Source organism: Amblyomma mixtum, chromosome 2 (assembly GCF_055824585.1).
Source record: "Amblyomma mixtum isolate Tamu chromosome 2, ASM5582458v1, whole genome shotgun sequence".
NCBI classification, from domain to species: domain Eukaryota; kingdom Metazoa; phylum Arthropoda; class Arachnida; order Ixodida; family Ixodidae; genus Amblyomma; species Amblyomma mixtum.
The window spans coordinates 278457126-278469631 of record NC_143013.1 but is presented as its reverse complement, the minus strand read 5'-3'; the positions used below and the strand labels follow the sequence as shown (position 1 = coordinate 278469631).

General features: G+C 50.9%; 2 long non-coding RNA genes across 3 annotated transcripts in view; both read right to left on the bottom strand.

Moving 5' to 3' along the window:
- LOC149364096 (uncharacterized) overlaps positions 1-12506 on the bottom strand; it is a 103157-nt gene that overhangs the window by 85023 nt on the left and 5628 nt on the right. The window lies entirely within an intron of this gene.
- On the bottom strand, positions 8754-11736 carry LOC149364097 (uncharacterized). Its single transcript, XR_016288602.1, has 2 exons — positions 11659-11736; positions 8754-8924 (listed from the first exon to the last, which is right to left on the bottom strand). It is a non-coding gene; the product is annotated as an uncharacterized LOC149364097 (long non-coding RNA).

The following is a 12506-nucleotide window of genomic DNA, read 5'->3' as shown; positions in this document are numbered from 1 at the left end:
ACACACACACGCACACGCACACGCGCACACGCACACGCACAGAGACACACACACACACACACACACACACAAGCAATCACACGAGGCAATGACACGAGGCAAAGCACACACACGGGGCAATCGGCAAACGAGTCAGTGCGCTTTAAAGATAAATCAAAGATGGCTGAATGACTAAATGTGCTTACAAGACATCATACAGTGTTGATATACCAGTTCGACTAAAGCGACTGCCTTTTTGTAGCAGTAGTTTAAATAGCTAGTTACACTACGCTTACACTGCTGTTTTATTACCATTGATGTTGCACAGATTATATATGCACACTAAGTGCTTTGTGGTTTTTGGTTTCTTGCTTTTCGCTACCTATTGGCGCTGACTCTGGTGTTTTTAGCTTCTTCTGTGTATACTAGCTTATTCTATATTTTGATGATCTGTCGATAATCATATTGTCACGGCTATACAGTCGGGACAGCCAGGTCACGTTTTACTGAACAGCGCCAGGTAGCAGCGAACTCCCGAGCGGAACCCGAAGAAGAGACGACGAAGAAGCCCCGCCCGCCACCATGGCTAAGGCTAGCCAGGATGGCGGTTGAGACAGTTCGGCCAGGAGACGGCGCCACGAGAATGTCCAGTAATGTGGCATTGCTCCCCCCCTCTGGAAAGCGCCGCCCGCGGCGCTGGAGGGCGTGTGGTCCGGCAGCCGCTTCCCCGGGCACAGGCTTTTGGGGCACGAACATCCGCTGATCATAGAGTGCCCTTGCAGAGGCGCAGTAGTCCTGGTGTATATAGCAGGTATCGGCGACGGGCGCGGAATCCACTTTCTCGGCCGTCGTGATCTCGTACGCGAGGAGAGGGAGGCATTAAGACAATCATCATAGATGCGGATAGCTGGAGCATATGGACGGTCAGGATGGAGAATGCCATGATCTTTGCGCTCTTAGTCGTCTGGACATAGGCTACTTCCAGTGGGAGCAGCATGCGGTCGTTCAGCGTTCGCGACAGTGAAGCGTGGGTACTCCGTCCGACGAAATATTCAAGCTGCAGCGTGTTGTGGTTGAACAGCACGGCAAGTGTGGAATGGATGTTGACGTTGCCGAATTCCATGAGGCAGTTCTGGCCGATCACCATCTCGACGGGTGCGCACGGTGAAGAGCCGAGTGGAGAGAGAGAAGGTAGAGACGAGTGAGCTGCTAGCGGGCGGGGTAAGGCTTCATTCGGGCGACATGCACAACTTCGGACGTTGGTCGCCTAGAGGAACGAACAGTTCCTTGAGGGAGAACTTCATAGTTTACCTCGCCGAGTTGGCGTAGCACTTCATAGGGGCCAAAGTACCGCCGAAGAAGCTTTTCAGAGCGCCCTCGTTGACGGACTGGGCTCCACACCCAAACATGTTCTCCGGGCTGGTAAGTGACATCCCTGTGGCGATGGTTGTAACGGCGAGCGTCTTTTTCTTGTTGATGCCAGATATGCTGCCGAGCAAGTTGACGGGCGGCCTCGGCTTCGTGAACAAAGCGGTCGGCCCCCACGACAGTGGAGTTTTCACTACCAGGAAGCAGCATGGCGTCGAGCATTGTCACGGCCTCGCGACCATGGACTAAGCGAAATGGTGTGAAGTGAGTAGTCTCTTGCAGCGCGGTGTTATATGCGAACGTAACGTAAGGGAGTACTGCATCCCAGTTGCGGTGGTCGTCGTCGACATACATGGAAATCATGTCGGCGATCGTCTTATTTAGGCGCTCAGTGAGTCCATTAGTTTGGGGGTGATAAGCTGTTGTTCGTCGGTGACTCGTGCTGCTGAGTCGCATAGCTTCCTGTGTCAGCGCCGAGGTAAAGGCCGTTCCTCTGTCAGTTATAACGACCGTGGGTGCGCCATGACGAAGCACGATGTTGTGCATGAAGAAGGTGGCAATTTCCGCAGCTGTTCCGCGGGGAAGAGCTTTCGTCTCACAGTATCGACTGAGGTAGTCGGTGGCGACCACAATGTACCGGTTACCCAGCGAAGACTCCGGAAAGGGGCCGAGTAAATCCATGCCGACTTGGTAGAAAGGAACTTGTGGTGGATCAATAGGCTGCAGAAGTCCGGCCGGCTTACTCGACGACGTCTTGCGACGTTGACACTCGCGGCAAGTTCGGACGTAGCGTTTCACAACCTCCGCGAGCTTGGGCCAGTAATATTTTTGCCGTATGCGGGCCAACGTTCGGGAGAAACCAAGGTGACCAGAGGAAGGATCATCGTGGGACGCCTGCAAGACTTCATCGCGAAAGGCATTAGGGATAACGAGCAGATAGGCAGGCTCCGTCGACCTATAGTTCTTTTTGTACAGGATACCCTCGCGTAAGCAGAATGATGACAGGCCGCGTGAAAAGATGCGGGGCGGAGTCTGAGCGCTTCCTTCGAGATAGTCAATCAGGGACCGTAATTCAATGTCGTATCGTTGGCGGTGAGCCAGGGTGGACGCGGAAATGACCCCAAGGAAAAGGGAATCGTCATCGAGGTCCACGGGACTGGCAGGAAGTGGGGCACGGGACAAACAGTCTGCATCACTGTGCTTTTGCCCTGATTTATACACGATGGTGACATCAAATTCTTGCAGTCGGAGGCTCCAGCGTGCGAGTCGCCCTGAGGGATCCTTGAGATTTGCCAACCAACACAGCGAGTGGTGGTCGCTCACCACTCGGAAAGGGCGGCCATACAAATAGGGTCGAAATTTCGTTACTGCCCACACAATAGCTAGACATTCTTTTTCGGTGGTGGAATAGTTCACCTCAGACCGTGATAACGTGCGGCTTGCGTAAGCGATTGCGCGTTCGACACCATCCTGCCACTGTACAAGTACCGCACCAAGGCCAACGTTACTCGCGTCTGTGTGCAGTTCTGTGTCAGCGGCCTCATCGAAGTGCCCAAGTATGGGTGTATTCTGAAGACGCGTGCGTAGCTCTTCAAAGGCATGTTGTTGCTCCCGACCCCAGACGAACGGTTCGTTATCTTTGGTGAGGCGAGTAAGGGGCTCAGCTATTCGGGAGAAGTTCTTCACAAAGCGCCGATAGTAGGCGCAGAGACCCAGAAAACGGCGCACACTTCGCTTGTCAGCAGGAATGGGAAAAGAAGCGACGGCGGCAGTCTTGTCGGGGTCTGGACTAACGCCCTTGGCGCTCACAATGTGGCCCAAAAACTTCAGCTCCTGGAAAGCGAAGTGACATTTCTCGGGCTTAAGGGAGAGACCAGCTGAACGGATAGCTTCGAAAACAGCGCGTAAGCGGCTGAGGTGTTCTTCGAAAGTGTCGGAGAAGATGACAACATCATCCAGGTACACAAGACACGACTGCCATTTGAGATCAGAAAGCACAGTGTCCATCATCCGTTGGAAAGTTGCCGGAGCTGAGCATAGGCCGAAGGGGAGCACCCTGAATTCGTACAAACCGTCCGGGGTAATAAATGCGGTCTTCTCCCGGTCACGTTCGTCCACTTCTATCTGCCAGTAGCCGCTGCGTAAATCGAGTGATGAAAAGTATCTGGCGTGGCGTAGACGGTCTAGGGAGTCATCAATGCGCGGCAAAGGATAAACGTCTTTCTTAGTGACTTTGTTCAGACGTCGGTAATCAACACAAAACCGGAGGGTCCCATCTTTCTTTGCAACTAGGACCACAGGCGACGCCCACGGGCTCTTCGATGGTTGGATCACGTCGTCGCGGAGCATTTCTTGAACTTGCCTTCGAATTGCATCCCGTTCCTTTGAAGATATCCGGTACGGCGACTGGCGTAATGGTCTCTGGCTTTCATCAACTATAATTCGATGTTTTGTTATCGGCGTTTGCCTAACTCTGGAGGTTGACGCAAAACAGTCCTGGAAAGAGTCAATGACAGTCTGCAGGTTGCGTTTTTGACTAGGCAGGAGATTCGGGTTCACGTCGAGTTTAACCGGAGCATTCGTTGATTCCACGGACTTCGTAGTCCCTGTCAACGCGTACTCTCCGGCGCATTCCCCGAGTTCTTCAAAATAAGCAATCGTTGTGTTGGCCGCTAAACGTTGGGGTTCACAACCGAAATTTGTTATCAGTAGTTCGGCTCGCTTATTGTTCAGTTCTATAAGCCCGCGAGCTACACACACTTGCCGACCCAGGAGCAGTGACATGTTGGCTTCAGCGATGCCATGAGTGCCGGCGCTGTCATCGCACTCCACAGTTACTAGCATGGTGGTTCTCGACGGAATCACCACGTTATCATCGCAGACCCGCAACTTAGTCCTGCGTTGCTGCGGTTCGTCGCCAACAGTACGGTGTGCGGCAAACGAGACGATCAGCTCCTTAAAGTCGATGACAGCCCCATATTCCTGTAGGAAATCCAGACCGAGAATCAGGTCTTTAGAACACTCAGGAAGCACAGCAAAGCAGCCGGGGAAAGTGACGCCGCGGATCTGAATTCGTAAGGTGCAAACGCCGGTCGGCGTCACAACATGGCCGCCGGCTGTGCGGATCTGGGGCCCAGTCCAAGGTGTCACAACCTTTCTAAGGGTCGTGGCTAGCCGGCTGCTTATCACAGAGAAATCAGCGCCGGTATCTACCAGTGCGGTTACTTCACAGTTATCGGCGGTTACTGGAATTTCCGTAGAAGCCAACTGCTGGCTCTTCGTCGGCGGTGGGCTCGTCGGGTCAGGTGGTCGTTGGTCTCGTCGTCGCTGCAGATCGTCGAGTGGAGGCTCTTGTTTCTTTCTAGCTGCGGCGGCCCTACCCCCAGAGGACGCCGTCTTCAGTTTTCCCGCCGTGGGGACCTGCCTCTGAATTCGCCAGAGGTCGACGGGCGGCTGGGAGAAGAGAGTCTCCTGGGCGATGGGGATCGAGACTGGCGTCGCGGCACGGTCTGAGCCTGCACGTTGGACGTCAGGTATTGTTTAATCTCCTGGGGTCGCTCGCCGTAGCGTGGTCGAGGAGCGTCTGAAGCGAAACCCCTTAAACCCATCCGACGGTAGGGGCAGTGGCGCAGGATGTGGCCGGGCTCACCGCAGTGGTAGCAGAGTGGCCGGTTCCTCGGCGTTCGCCACATGTCCGCTTTACGCATGGCGGGCCGGAATTCCTGCGGCACGGTGGTGGGCACAGTTGGACGTGAGTACTGCACAGCCGGCACAGGTGAAAAAGCTTGTGCCACTGCCGCAGGCCGTCGAAGTGCCTCGCTGTAGGTCATGATGTAGGGTTGCGGCTGCGGCTCCGGAACAACTGGTGCTGGCTGCACCACTCGACGGATTTCATCCCGTACCACGTCCGACAGGGCGGCGACGCTGGCCTGTGGAGCTTCGAAGCGGAGTTTCGCGAGTTCTTCGCGAACGATGCTCCTTACAAGGTCTCGAAGATCTTCAGGAGGCAGCGTCGTAGGCGTGCAGGTTTGAGCGGCTGCCATACTAGCCTGCCGGCCGTACTGTGCACCGCGTTCCTGCAAGGAGCGTTCCATGCTCACTGCCTCCTTCGTAAAATCGGCCACTGTCCTTGGAGGGTCGCGGACAAGTCCAGCAAACAGCTGCTCCTTAACGCCCCGCATCAGGTGCCGCACTTTCTTTGCCTCGGCCATAGCAGGGTCGGCTCGACTGAAGAGGCGCATCATGTCCTCAACGAACATGGTGACGCTCTCATTAGGCTGCTGCGATCTCGAGTGCAGAGCGACTTCCGCCTTCTCTTTTCGTTCACTGCTGCCGAATGTCGCCAGCAGTTCGCGACGAAAAACCTCCCAGGTGGCAAAAGAGGACTCGTGGTTCTCGAACCAGATCTTTGCCGAGTCCTCTAGCGCGAAGTAAACGTTCCTCAGCTTGCGCTCACCGTCCCACTGGTTGAAGGCTGCCACACGGTCGAAACTGGCCAACCAGTCTTCAACATCCTCGAACCTGTCACCGTGGAACGTCGGCGGTGACCTGGGCGCGTGAAGTACGAAGGGAGTGTCAGCTCCAAAATGTTGAGTGGTCTGGCTAGCTGTGGTTGATGTCATATCTCTTGCCGGTTTTGTCAGGCCGCTGAACTCTGGCTGTAGGCCTCGCAGGCGGCGGCTCGCTTTGTGGACGGGGGTTGTGTCCACGCACTGAGGGCTGGCTTCAAAGGTGTCTTCAGAGTCAGTGTACATGGGACGTTACCCAGCCGGCTCCACCAAATATGTCACGGCTATACAGTCGGGACAGCCAGGTCACGTTTTACTGAACAGCGCCAGGTAGCAGCGAACTCCCGAGCGGAACCCGAAGAAGAGAAGACGAAGAAGCCCCGCCCGCCACCATGGCTAAGGCTAGCCAGGATGGCGGTTGAGACAGTTCGGCCAGGAGACGGCGCCACGAGAATGTCCAGTAATGTGGCAATATTTTGATTTGGAGCCATCGCCTGCTGTTTGCTCCTTGCGCGCTGTCCTAGTGCCTTTTTGTTTATCTCTGTTCATGTAAAGAAAACAAACATTGGAAAAATATACTGCGTGGCATTTACAGCAGTCCGGAGAGCAGGAAGACATCGAAAACGGCTTCTAAAAATTCTTTATTTTGGACTGACTTGCGCCTGCAAAGAGCTGAATGAGTCGACGGCGGCGTAGCAGCAAGAGCGCTCGGCGGTCGTCGAACAGAACGCCCGTCGCTCTCGGCCCTGCTCATTTTAAACCTGATAGCGAACTTTCGAGATAAAGCGTTTAAAGTTACTAGAACATTCTGGAACAACGTAGAATAGGCTCCGTGTGGATGCGATCAATCGAGATAAATCTGGGTGTGTCTTGCATCACACACACACAAAAAAAAAACGATAAACGGCCTGCCGGCAGCTTTAAAGAATGAAAAAAAAAACCAGTGACTACAAAGATTCGCGGCGATATCAAGGTAAGCAAAAGAAATCCCCGGATTCAAAAGCAGCCATCAAGAGAGAACAAAAGGCTTCGCGCGAGCCTTAGCTCCCGCTGCCCTTTCGCCTGCACGCTCCGGCCGTACACGGCTCCGGCGCATGCAGGAGATGATGTGTGTCCGGATCACGGTGTAAGAATATATTTAGGTGTTGACACTGGCCGCCCGCCGCGGCGGAGAGCGCGCACAGATTGTGTTCGCCCTCTAGTAGATGCGCCGACCGGAGCGGCGCGGGGGCGCTGCGGAGCAGAGGCCCTTCGCTTTCGGTGCGGCAAGCGGCGTGCCCAGAGCCGTATATTCCCTTCTCCGGCGTGCCCTGCTTTAGGTGCCCTTTTAGGCTGCGTGTCGATGTTTTGGGCTGAAAGAGTGCATCACAAGCTGTGAACACCACGATCTCAGCTTCCACGTCGTCAGCTTCCATCGTGGACGAGCAAATTCTGCTAGAACTAGCTTTTTGTGTCGCGGTTTGGCACAAGCCGGATTGACAGTTGTAGAAACGCACGTGGTGGCGCGGGCCGACGCCATGGACGGTCGTCGCGGCCTATGTGCATTGTGTCTGTGATCTGTTGTTTGTTGCTGTGACACACCTGTCAACTTCAGCCGGGTCCAGAAGTCTGCTAGACGCAATTATGGGTAAGAAGTGCTTCGTACCCAACTGCAGTTCGGGCTACCGGAGTTGTCCGGATCAAGTTTCACTTTTTAAAGCTCCGTCGGAGCCTGCTCGCTTAGAACTTTGGCGCCGGGCAATTCCCAGAGCAGGTAGGATATTGCAACCGAGCGACCACGTCTGCGCGAAGCACTTTCCCGAGCATATGATATCAAAATCGTACTATGCCGAGTTCAATGGCAAGGTACTTTTAAATGTACCGAAGAAGATCCCGGTGCTGTCGGCGAATGCTGTGCCCAGTATTTTTCCCGAGTGTCCGAAATATCTGACAAAACCGACAAGGTCAAGAAAGCCTCCTAGAAAACGACAGTCTACGGCCACGTGTGGCGATCAGTCAAGCAAGCGGCCCGCTCCCGCCGCTGTCGCACTGCCCGTTGGGACGGTCTGTGAAAAACAAAAAGGCACCGATCCATCATCGAGCCCTCAGAAGAAACTGCAGACATGTGAGTGGAGTGATCAAGGAACGTGCCCTTCTCCCACCATGGAACTTGGAGGCACCTCCTCAAGTGCCACCTCCGTCTTCCTTGGCGTTCATGACGTTAAGGTTTGTTCTCTTCTGCACTGCTCCGGGTACTTAATATTCTAGGTGCTTAGTGTTCCCTGTACATAACTTTCTGCTAACCGTATCGGTCCTCCCGGCATGCCATACCCTTATAAAAATTTCTATAGACAGTCCATAGACTGTCTATAGACTTTAGTCTATGAAGTCTATAGACTGTCTATAGATAAATCCTTTAGACTGGTCTATAGACAGTCTATAGATTTATGGCCATACACTTTTAGTAGACTTTTGTCTATAGACAGTCTATAGACAAATGTCTACTGAAAGTCTATGGGTCTATAGGAAGTCTATAGACACAGGTCTATAGACAGTCTATCGACGATCTATAGACTTATGGTCATACATTTCCTATAGAGGTGTCTATAGACCGTCTATAGGCACTTGTCTATAGACGGACTATAGACGACCTATAGACTTATGGCCATAGACTTCCTGTAGATTACCGTCTATAGACAGTCTACAGACAAAAGTCTACTGGTCCAGTAGACATATGTCTATAGACTGTCTATAGACATTCCATAGGTGTGTGGCCTGGCAGTGCTATAGACCTTTGTCTATAGACAGTCTATAGACCTCTGTCTACTAAACTGTTAGTAGACCATTATCTATAGACTGCATATAGACTGTCTACAATCATTGAAAAAGGTCACCAGAGTTCACACATGAAACAATCAATATACTTACAAATTTAGTTTATTTCCAAGCTATCCAGGCTGGGAATATGCAATACATGCACCATAAGAATGCACCACAGTTACATAAAAGTTGAAAGTAACAGTCCGGCTAGTTTCCTCAGAAGCATTCTTGTGGCCTGTTGTCTGCAGTAAATCGTCCGGGCACGTTTACCTGTACAGCACAAAGGAAAAAAATAATATAAGAGGAACTGAAAAAAAAAAATTCCCATTCCATCTCTACACATGTGCTTTACAATGCAAGGCATATCCTGGCTATGCCATTCTAGAAAGGCAATCTTGATCTTTTGGTTTGGTTTTATGGGGTTCAAAAACCCAAGGCGACACAGGCTACGAGACGCTGAAGTGAAAGGCTGGGGAATAATTTCGGCCACCTGTGCAGAGTACACAGGCCTTTAGCATTTTGCCTCTATTAAAATGCGACCGCCTAGGCCGGAATCGAACCTGCATCTTTCAGGTCGCCATACGAACATGATAGCCACTGAGCTATCACGCCGGCTCAATCATATCAGTAAATACACGAAAGATTATATGCGTCGTCATAAAACATTGTAACAAAGAACCCTAATCCCTGGAGCACTCTACTCTGAATCCAGTACTGATACTGATTTCTGTATGGCAATACTGTTACAGCCAATACTGACCTCTTTATGGCAATCCCTTTACTTTATTTGTAACAGAAGACTTCGAACAATTGTGCCACATATCTGCATTGACTCGCAAGGAGCTGTTAAGAATGCCACCTCCATAAAATACAGATTCAGTGCACCTCACACAGGGATCCAAAAAGGAGAATATTGCAGCATTTATTCTTATAACCGCTATAGAAGAAGCGCTTCAAAATACCCTGCGTGAAGCCTGGTACACCCGGCCAAATTTTTAACTGGCTCGGGTGTTGCATCGCTAAATGCACCTTGTAAGAAAGGTGCCTTTCGGCTACACTGCTGGCATATTCAAGCTGTAATTTAACGAGTGAAATGTCATTTAGTGCTTCCTTTTTGTTCATATAATGTTTGAGTGCAGTACTTGCGTGTTTAGATCAACGTTATCAGAAACATTCGTCTGCCACTACAAACAGCTGAAACAAGCGGCATACGCAGAAATGGATCTGGTCCATATGGCCTCATTCTCTGGGTAAAGTACCACTCCTTTCATGGCGGACAAGTCGCTTAGCCAGATTAGTGCAAATGCGCCACCAGAACCATTGCTTCGTATTCCGCTTGTTTCGGCTCTTCGTATAGCGGCAGACGATGAATATTTCTGATAACTTTGATCTAAACATGCGCGTACTCCACTCAAACATTATATTAACAAAAAGAAACTATGAAATGCCATCTCACGCGTCAAATTACAACATGAATATGCCAGCAGTGTAGCCAAAAGGCACCTTTTTACAAGGTGCATTTAGCGATGCAACACCTGTGCCAGTTAAGGATTTGGCCGAGTGTACGTAAGCTGATACTCAAACGGGCACAAGCTATACAAAACCAGCAGGCAGAAGCAACCAGTTCACCACAGATTTTCGCCTATAACTTGAAGCACAAAGACGGAACAGCATACTCATACATGTGCGCGCGCTCTTAGAAACAAGCGGGTTGCAGCGCTTCCATGCCGCGCTCATTATTGAGAATACTAATACAGCACACAGAGGCTGCAGCTGCGCCGTTTCAAAAGCAGTCGCGAGGTTGAGACAGCAAATTACTGTCACGCTAAAATACCGTCTGAAATTCACTTAGTTTTTCCTTCAAGTGCAGCCCCAACAGCCCAGTAAAGAGGTGTGTTTATTGCATGGAGGTAGCCTAACCCAACGCTGCTAGAAAAATCAGCGAAAGCATTGAACGTGCTCAAAGTAGGAAGTATTTCAATGAAACAATTACAGGCGCAGCTATAATAACACGAGAGCTTAATTTAATTTTAGGCGCAAATAAGCGGCGAGTCACATCGGCGCTTTCGTAACGTAGCAGTCTGAAATTAGAAACACATACTTTGCCTCTAGCGCAAATGGTATTCGAGAAATCTGTGCACGTGTGAGCGGGAGTCATGAACGAACCACTCGGAACGAAATGTAAGCCACCTCTTGTCGAGCCGACCTTTACCCAGCTTTCAAAATGAAGTGCCCGCAAGCCAGCGGCGGCGGCCAACGGCTCTGATGACAGACACGGACGAATCCATACGTGTGCAACGAAGGGGAGATGGGATGGAGCTCGTGGGTTCTTCGCGGTGTTTGAGCACGCCGTCCATTCGCGCCGGCAACGAATTTTATTCACCCATCACACTACAAGCATTCCTCTAGCGCCGCTTGACTACAACTTTGACAAACGTCTCGCGCTCCAGTCTATAGCGTTACAAGACAACTTTGCTGAAACGTCGGCGTCCACGACGCGCACCGAGCGAGCGTCCATACGTAGCAAGCAATGCACACCTCCAAAAGAACAGCACTCCATGGTCCAGACAGGCGATAACACAAAGATAAGAAAATAAATGTAATCCACCACTGAACGAGACTGTATGTAAGTACAGTACGTTTTCGGAGGTGCAAAGTAAATAGAGCTCACACGGCGCTAACTAACGCACAGTTCCATTTCGGCCGTCATTCACAGGCTAAACGACATTTCTGGCCGCGCATCTACCTTGAAACACGAAAAATCTAGTAGACAGCTCGCGAGGAGCGGCTTATCATCAAGGGCATCGCACACACTGCCTTTCCGCGCGTTATTAAAGACAGCGGCACATAGATATAAGCGGCATTAGTCGAGAGCCCGATGGCTTCCGCCTTAGAAGCGAAGATAGGACGTTTGTAACTGCGCACATAATCTGTTCTGCACACACAGCTCTGCTTAGAGTGGTTTAGGAGACCAAATGAATAAAATATAAACGTGTAGACTTACCGTAAGGGGACGATGAAGCTGGATTTTGAAGAAAACGTAATCCGCGAAAAACACGCCACCGCCATTGATGCAGCCACGCCCAGGGTTGTTTGCAGCCCGAATGATTTTCCGCCGTCTCGCGGTAAAATGGGTAAAACGTGAAACAGAAACCCATTTCACGGTCGTATCTTTATCGCTCGCACTCTTGCCGTGTGCAGCTTGATCTGATATCCAAGACCACAGAAGGCAATCGGTTTATAAGCTTAAATTCTTCGCTTACCCCCTAAAAATTTTATTGTTTTCGTGAAAACACAACCGAAATCTAACTTCTTTTCGGTCTACGCGCCGCATCTCCCACCGAATAGTATGTGGTACAATTCTCAAATAATAATTATAAGGTTACATAGCATAACGTCTTTTTTGCGTGTGTTCGTGTTTAGAAAACTGATATGCGCCACATCAGCGTGTCATCGGCTCCGAAGCAACAGGTGCAAGGGTAGGAACGAAAAAATACTGGCTTTGTGATTGTTGCGTCGCAGCACTTATTCACGTGAATACAAACTGCAAAGGTAGAAATGGCAGATGTTAATCGCAGAAAGGACCAGGCTCTTTGAGATTAATCTAAGATGTTTCTAATACCCGTGCCACACGGACAGACTTAATGCCATTAAGTGCTCACTTAATGGCAATGTTTTAATGACATTCATGCGGTGCCACACGCATAAATTTAATGGCATTTGCCTTACTGCCATTCGCGACCTACTGAGTTCGCCACAACTCATTCGCCCGTGCAACGCGTACTCTCGTTCCCATTCCACATGCAGAAAAGCATGCAGCTTTGTTAGTAACAACTTTCTAACCAGTAGTAA